Source organism: Entelurus aequoreus, linkage group LG13 (genome assembly GCF_033978785.1).
Source record: "Entelurus aequoreus isolate RoL-2023_Sb linkage group LG13, RoL_Eaeq_v1.1, whole genome shotgun sequence".
Taxonomy (NCBI): domain Eukaryota; kingdom Metazoa; phylum Chordata; class Actinopteri; order Syngnathiformes; family Syngnathidae; genus Entelurus; species Entelurus aequoreus.
Window position 1 is genome coordinate 13,323,980 of NC_084743.1, and position 8,296 is coordinate 13,332,275.

The window sequence follows — 8,296 nt, forward strand, 5'->3', positions numbered from 1 at the left end:
ATTGCTGTGGGAATAATACAACACCCAGCATCTTTCCTCGTCACCACAAGACTCACTATATTTAGCTCTTTTATGGACCTGACGTCATGTTAGTCCATCTGGTCTCACATTAAGTCTTTATTCTGCCCACATTGTAGGAACTCATGATGTTTGTCATGATAGACGTTGTCCTTTTCGTGATCGTTATCTGACTCTTGACATTTTTTTGGTTTGTTTTCCACCAATTTTTGCTGGATTTCCGTAGGCATGGAGCCCTTTTTTGAAGTGAGTAGGTCAGACCTGGGCAAATTAAGGCCCGGGGGCCGTTAAGCTTTTCAATCTGGCCCGCCGGACATTCCCACATAACTTTTTTTTTAGATCTTTTAGATGGAAACTGTAGCTGCCAATATAATGTGCGGTAATGTTTTTAAATTACCGTTAGTCTTGAACTATACAAAGTATTTCAATGGTAGGAATATTCGCTTTTGCATGATAGACTAGTTACTATGGTAACCTAATTAGTTACTATGGTAATCTAAGTCACAGCAGCTCAAGACGAGGCACCAAGCAGTGTGGGTGGGGAGCGTTTCCAGAGCGGAGCCTGGGTGTCAGGGACAGACACGGAAGGATATTTTCACAACAAAGTTCTAAAGCTTAGTGATATATCAGATGTATCAGATTGTAGGTAGGTTGTTTTTTTTTTACCCTTCGCGTTCATATTTTGCTGTTTGTTGCATTTTTGTTGTTTCGCTTGATTGTGAAATATGTCGATCGAGAGGGTGTGTGATGTCAAATGTTGTCAATATTCATTGTTTTATCGTTCATAGTTAATATTGTAAATCCCACATTTTTTATTGTCATGTACATTCTGGGTGTCTCATTCAGTAAAAAAAATTTAAATTCCGTTCCGTTTTTTTAAGGCGGTCTGTTATAACGTTTTTAGCTTTCAATCAGACATTATTGTGAGGTTTTGTTCCTAAAAATCAGATATACCGGGCCCCAGACACATTTTTTTCCCCTAAAATTGGCCCCCCGAGTCAAAATAATTGCCCAGGCCTGGAGTAGGTAATCAGTATTAACATCTATGCGCACATATGTCTATAAAGTATGTTTTATTTGTAGACATATTGTTGTACAACCACAATGCATAATTTATTATTGTGTATAGCAATAATTTCTGGTCCTAAACTTCATATGTGATTGAAATTGTATTCGACTGGCCTTTCTTGAGAGGTTTCACAATTTGGGTTGGACAAACCCAAACTTTGTCTCGCGTTGCACCAGTCGGTCTTTAAGATACTGTCGCTTTGCAAACTGGAACATTTACATTCACATTTACTTACCACTTTTATCCCAGCAAAAAGTGAATGTCTTCAATTGTACTTTTTGCCAAAGTATCCCCAACCGATCAACTAATAATATTCCTGCTCGTCGTGTGTTCCTGACCATATAAACTGGCTAAAGCAGCAGCATACAGTGCATCCGCAAAGTATTCACAGCGCCTCACTTTGTTCACATTTTTTGTTACAGCCTTATTCCAAAATGGACATTCTTGTCCTCAAATTTCTACAGACAATGCCCCACAATGACAATGTAAAGAGTTTTTTTTAATTTTTTAATTTTGCAAATGTATTCAAAATAAACAAAAAAAATCACATGTACATAAGTATTCAGACCATTTGCTCAATATTTTGTTGATGCACCTTTGGCAGCACTTACAGCCCCTATCTTTGGGCAGTTTCTCTCATTCCTCTTTGCAGCACCTCTCAAGCTCCATCAGGTTGGATGCGAAGCGTTGGTGCTCATCCAGGATGTCTCTGTACGTTGCTGCATTCATCTTAGTCTAGTCAGGCAGGTGACCAAGAACCCGATGGTCACTCTGTCAGAGCTACAGCATTCTTCTGCGGAGAGAGGAGAACCTTCCAGAAGAACAAACCATCTCTGCAGCAGACCACCAATCAGGGGCCGTACTTATCAAGCTTCTTAGAGTGCCATTTTACACTTAAGTCCTGAGAATTTGCGAAATTTAGTCCTACTCTCAAACTTAAGAATAAAAGCTTTTTATCAACGTTCTTAAGTCTAAGAATCACTCCTACTCTCCACGATATTTAAGAGACCTTCAGAGGTGTCTTAAGTGGTTAGGAGTTGCCAGTAGGGGATGGCACTGAGGCGAGAGAGACGTGCGCGAACGTTCAGGGAACGGAACAATGTTTTTTTTTTTTGATGACGAGTAGCTGATCAAACGGTATCGTTTAGACAGAGCGGATATTATTTTTGTCACAGATTTAATACTTTTCGATTCCTTGTTGATTTCTGCATGTGTCTGCAGTGGGCTAGTATATATAGAGCCACCCACACCAGTTTCAAATTAGTTGCCTAATTAATGAATTGGAAAGAAAATGTTATGAGAGTAGCGTATGTGTGTGGCCGTGAGGTGAGTGACGTCAGTGAGTGTGTGGGCGATAGAAGAGAGGGAGCGGTAGCGTGAGTGCCGGCGGGGACTAGTTTGTTTTGTATTATTTTGTAGTTTATTGTCAAAATATACACTCCCATTGTCCACTTAAATATTTCCAAGATATTTCTTTATTCTTAGACAACGGATTCCCTTTCGTGATTGGTCATTTCTATGGACACAGATATGACGTCACCTAAAATTCCATTTACGGCACATAGTAATGTCGTAATTCAGCTCTGAGTGTGACACTTAAGATTCAGTCCTACACTTCGCTGAAAGTGTGAGTAAGACGCTTGATAACTAACTTTTAAGCGCAGCTTTCAGCGAAGAATTTATTTACTCTTAAGTCAACTCTTAGCAGACTTCTTAGGAGTAATTCTGAGAAGCTTGATAAGTACGGCCCCAGGTCTATATTGTAGAGTGGCCAGATGGAAGCCATTTCTTAGTTAAAAGTTTGACAAAATACACCAAAAAGACTTTTAGACCATGAGAAAGAAAATTCTCTGGTCTGATGAGACAAAGCTTGAACTTGGGCATTGCTCATCACCAGGCCATTATCATCCCTACAGTGAAGCATGCTGGTGGCAGCATCATGGTGTGGAGATGTTTTCCAGCGGCAGGAACTGGGTGACTTGTCAGGGTAGAGGGAAAGATGAATGTACAGAGACATCCTGGATGAAAACCAACATGTGCTGCAAAGAGGAATGGGCAAAACTGCCCAAAGATAGGTGTGCCAAGCTTGTGGCATCGCATTAAAAAAAAGAGTTGAGGCTGTAATTGCTACTAAAGGCACATCAACAAAGTATTGAGCAAATGCTGCGAATACTTATGTTTTATTTGTAGTAAACTTTCAATTTAAAAAAACGTTTTTTTTACATTGTCTGTAGAATTTTAAGGACAAAAATGAATGTATTCCACTTTGAAATGAGGCTGTAACATAAAATGTGAAAAAAGTGAAGCGCTGTGAGTACTTTCCAGGTGCACTGTATACTGTAAACAAATGGAAAGAAAAATATTTTTACAAATTATTTTAGGGTTATTTAGTCTGAGTAAAAAGTGATTCACTATGGTTTAGGATATTTGCGTAACATTAACATTGTCTCGTAGTGCCCAAAGTCTGTGCATATAGGAATGATCCAATCCATCAATAGGCCATTTTACACCAAAAGTTCAGAAACTAAAGGTTCCTGTAGGTTCCTTGTTTTTTTCCTCAAAGGGTGCTCACATGCCTGGTTTGTTGTATTAACAGATAATATTTAAAGACTTGCAGTCACAGCCAGTGCAATAATTGTTTGTCAAAATTCAAAGAACAAATACATTTAGTAAGACGCCCGGTATTTCCAGGCTTTCGCGGGCCACATAAAATAATTTGGCCTTGGGTTTGAAACCTTTGATATAGTAGTACCCAGTGTTTCCCATAAACTGCCAAGATACCTGTGGCGGTGGGGGCGTGGCTATGGGCGTGGTCACCATGACATCATCGAATAATTTGCATAATTTACTACAATGATTTGATTTTCTCTAAAAAGGCTCAAAAAATGTATACTTACTAATTAATAATAACAGTTTTGTTTTAAACGTCCATCCATCCATCCATTTTACAATATAATTACAACACTTTATGTACATATTTATATACAGATTTGAACAATAAGTTATTCACTGAAATATATTTATTAATTGTGGTTCTTACAAAAAATATATCTTATAAAATATAAAAGCTAAAATGTCTCAAAGCTCTGCCCCTTTAATTAGTGCATACTAAATAATTTAACTTTAGCCTACTACTACAACCATATTATTTACCAGCAACATAAAGTGAAACAGAGGCAGAGGTGTCCTGCCACAGTCAGTAACAAATAAACAGAAAACAGTAGTGGTGGTAGATAGACACAGAGCTTCATCAAACATCTGATCCACTGAACAAAGAGCTCCAAAAATCTTGAACTTTAGACTGCCATCAGTTTTACTCCCTACACTTAACCATGTGTTTCCTACTGCCTGCAGACTTTGCACCCTTTGTTATATACACATGTTGTGTTTCTAATATAAATACATTTAATAAAGTCAAATACAAATAAGGCAACAAGAGAAGTATCCTACACTTCTCTTTTGTAACGTAAATCTGAACAGCCGATATGGGCATCTACATCAACTATATGATTTGCCTGAAAAGCTGGAGAGGACAAAAAAAACAAAACAAAAAAACATTTTTTATTTATTTTTTTTTTAATATTTTTTTTTTTTTTTAATATTTTTTTTTTTTTGTGTGGCAGATGTAATTCTTTCGTGGTGGGCCGCCACAAATAAATGAATGTGTGGGAAACCCTGAGTACCTCCACTTACAAGCTCAATTGGTTCTATGACCGAGCTTGTAACTTAAAACACTTGTATCTTAAATCAATGTCACCCATTTAAAAGAAGTGATTTCTCCGAAAACATTTTTTTTAACATTTAAATAAAAGCTAACTTTTAGATAATAACTGTTTGAAAAACAATGGAACAAAAAGAACTACAAACTACAGTAGTTTTATGAAGTTATGTAATAATGTAAAGCATTGGGGGAGAGGACTTATGCAGTATTTTCCTTCAGGCTGCTTGTCCGTCCTGGAACGATACGGGTTATTATTGTCTATGTTGCTTATGGACGTCTTTGAGTGACAGACAAGACGTCAGAGTTGACAGCGTGTATGTCTCTGTACCTTGATCAATGTCAGGTTCAAACACCAAACTATCTATTAAACGAGACAAGAAGCAAGGATTCAAGCAGAGACAGAGTTGAATTTTGCAGACCTTATAAGGAAGAGTAAATGATCCACCGTCTAGTTTGTAAAATCAGGAGACAGAACAAACCGAAACAGCAGCAGCACAGAAAGATCCCGAGCACGGGATTGAGCTCAGGACCTAGCTTGTCCATATTTTCATGGATAAATGTCCGCCTTTTGGATGTTTTGGCTGGTGCGCTTGGGCTGCCTCGGCGGGTCGGCTACTTTCTTTGATTCGCTGCTGCCGTACGTTTCATCGCAGCACTCTCCTTCACACTCGCTTTCTTCCTTCCCGTGATTGGAGGGCGCAGTTGCGTCGCAGTGTGGGCTGTGGCTGGCGAGGAGGACATGATGTTACAGGGAAAACCAACGCTACGCCAACAAGCGGTGGATAGGCCTGCAACTTAAAGCACAACAAAAAGCCAAGAGACCGCTCGAATCAAATACTGGTAATTTGGGCTACTTAGAAAATAATCAAATTAGTACACATTGAAGTGTCAAGTTTTTGTCCATTAGTTCAGTGTTTTTTGTTTTTTTTTACAGTAGGGCGCCCTAGAGCAGTGTTTTTCAACCTTTTTTGAGCCAAGGCACATTTTTGTGTTGAAAAAATCCGGAGGCACACCACCAGCAGAAATCATTAAAAAAAGTAAACTCTGTTGACAGTAAAAAGTCGTTGGATATGACTTTAAAGCATAACCAAGCATGCATCAATATAGCTCTTGTCTCAAAGTAGGTGTACTGTCACCACCTTTCACATCACACCGTGACTTATTGAGTTTTTTGCTGTTTTCCTGTGTGTAGTGTTTTAGTTCTTGTCTTGCGCTCCTATTGTGGTGGCTTTTTCTCTTGTTTTGGTATTTTCCTGTAGCAGTTTCATGTCTTCCTTTGAGCGATTTTTTTCGCATCTACTTTGTTTTAGCAATCAAGAATATTTCAGTTGTTTTTATCCTTCTTTGTGGGGACATTGTCGATTGTCATGTCATGTTCGAATGTACATTGTGGACGCCGCCTTTGCTCCACAGTAAGTCTTTGCTGTCGTCCAGCATCCTGTTTTTGTTTACTTTGTAGCCAGTTCAGTTTTAGTTTCGTTCTGCACAGCCTTCCCTAAGCTTCAATGCCTTTTCTTAGGGGCACTCACCTTTTATTTATTTTTGGTTTAAGCATTAGATACCTTTTTCCCTGCACACTGCCTCCCGCTGTTTCCGACATCGACAAAGCAATTGGCTACCGGCTGCCACCTACTGATATGGAAGAGCATTACACGGTTACATAGCAGGGTACATCTTGGCTCTACTTTCTGTCCAGGAGTGATGTTTTTCTTTTCTTCTTCCTCAAGAGCTCAACCTGTCAAGTCTATTTAGGTTTCTATAATTGGATTACTCTCGGCCATTCAAAAAAGAAGAGCGGAAGAGATCAGTGTCTTAGAGACTGCGGTAAGCTGTTTAGCTAAAGTGTTTTCCTGGGATTGGAGCGTGTTAGAAGTGTACATCAAAACGAGGAACCAGGAAGTAAGTTTAAGTATCTGTGAACGGCGCTGGCGCCTAAAATACCAGCATGCCATTATTTTGTCCTCTATGGATCATAACAGCTGTGAGTGCACCAGCAGTGTTGGTCTGAAGGCATCTGCATTGTAAACTCAAAGAATAGAACGAGTAGAAGCTGTGCCGTCTATCCTCGTCATTAGCTCGACTTGTTGCATATCGCAGTTTGTGAGAGATTTTCTTCGACGTCTTCTCTGAAGAACTTGTCGGCGAGTAGTAGGGGTGTGACTCTTTGGGCCTCTAACTATACCACCCGATTCCTGGGGTGACTATTTGATTCAGAATCAATTTTCCATTCAACATGATTCTCGACTCAGACCAATTCTTGCAATGTATTACCTAATTGGTATAATTATTAGGGCTCTGAATCTTTGGGCACCACACGATTCGATTCAGACCGATTCAATTCGGAATCAATTCTCGATTAAAAATCAATACTTGTTTTAATAACATTGGGCGCCAGTTCTATGATTAACTACATTCCTATATAAAATAGACAAACGGCTCTAAGACATTTTTATTTTACTTGAGAGAAAATTGGTTTTGTTTAATAAAATGCTTCCTAAAATTTGAATAAAGTAAAATACAAATAAGGCAACAAAAGTAGTATCCAACACTTCTCTTTTCTAAAGTAAATCTGTACAGTAGATATGATCACCTACATCTACTATATGATTTGTCTAAGTGGCTGGACAAGACAGACTAAAACAATTAATTAAACAATTGATTAACAATAGTTTCAAATAAGAATCGCAATTTAATCAAACATAGATTTATTTATTTTTTTGACACCCCTAATAATTGTAATGAAACTTTTTCAAAACAGGTTACAGGTTAGACGGATCCTTCTGGTTGCATGGTGATGGCCTTATAACTGATTTTAAAATGTCATTATTATAAAAAAATAAAAAGATAAATGTATATATATATATATATATATATATATATATATATATATATATATATATATATATATATATATATATATATATATATATATATATATATATATATATATATATATATATATATATATATATATATATATATATACATACATACATACATACATACATACATACATATATATATATACATATATATATACATACATACATATATATATATACATACATATATATATATACATACATATATATATATATATACATACATATATATATATATATACATACATACATATATATATATATATACATACATATATATATATATATACATACATATATATATATATACATACATATATATATATATACATACATATATATATATATACATATATACATACATATATATATATATACATATATATATATATATATACATACATATATATATATATACATATATATATATATATACATATATATATATATATATATATATACACACATATATATACATATATATATATATATATATATATATATATATATATATATACATATATATATATACATACATATATACATACATATATATATACATATATATATATATATATATATATATATACATATATATATATACAT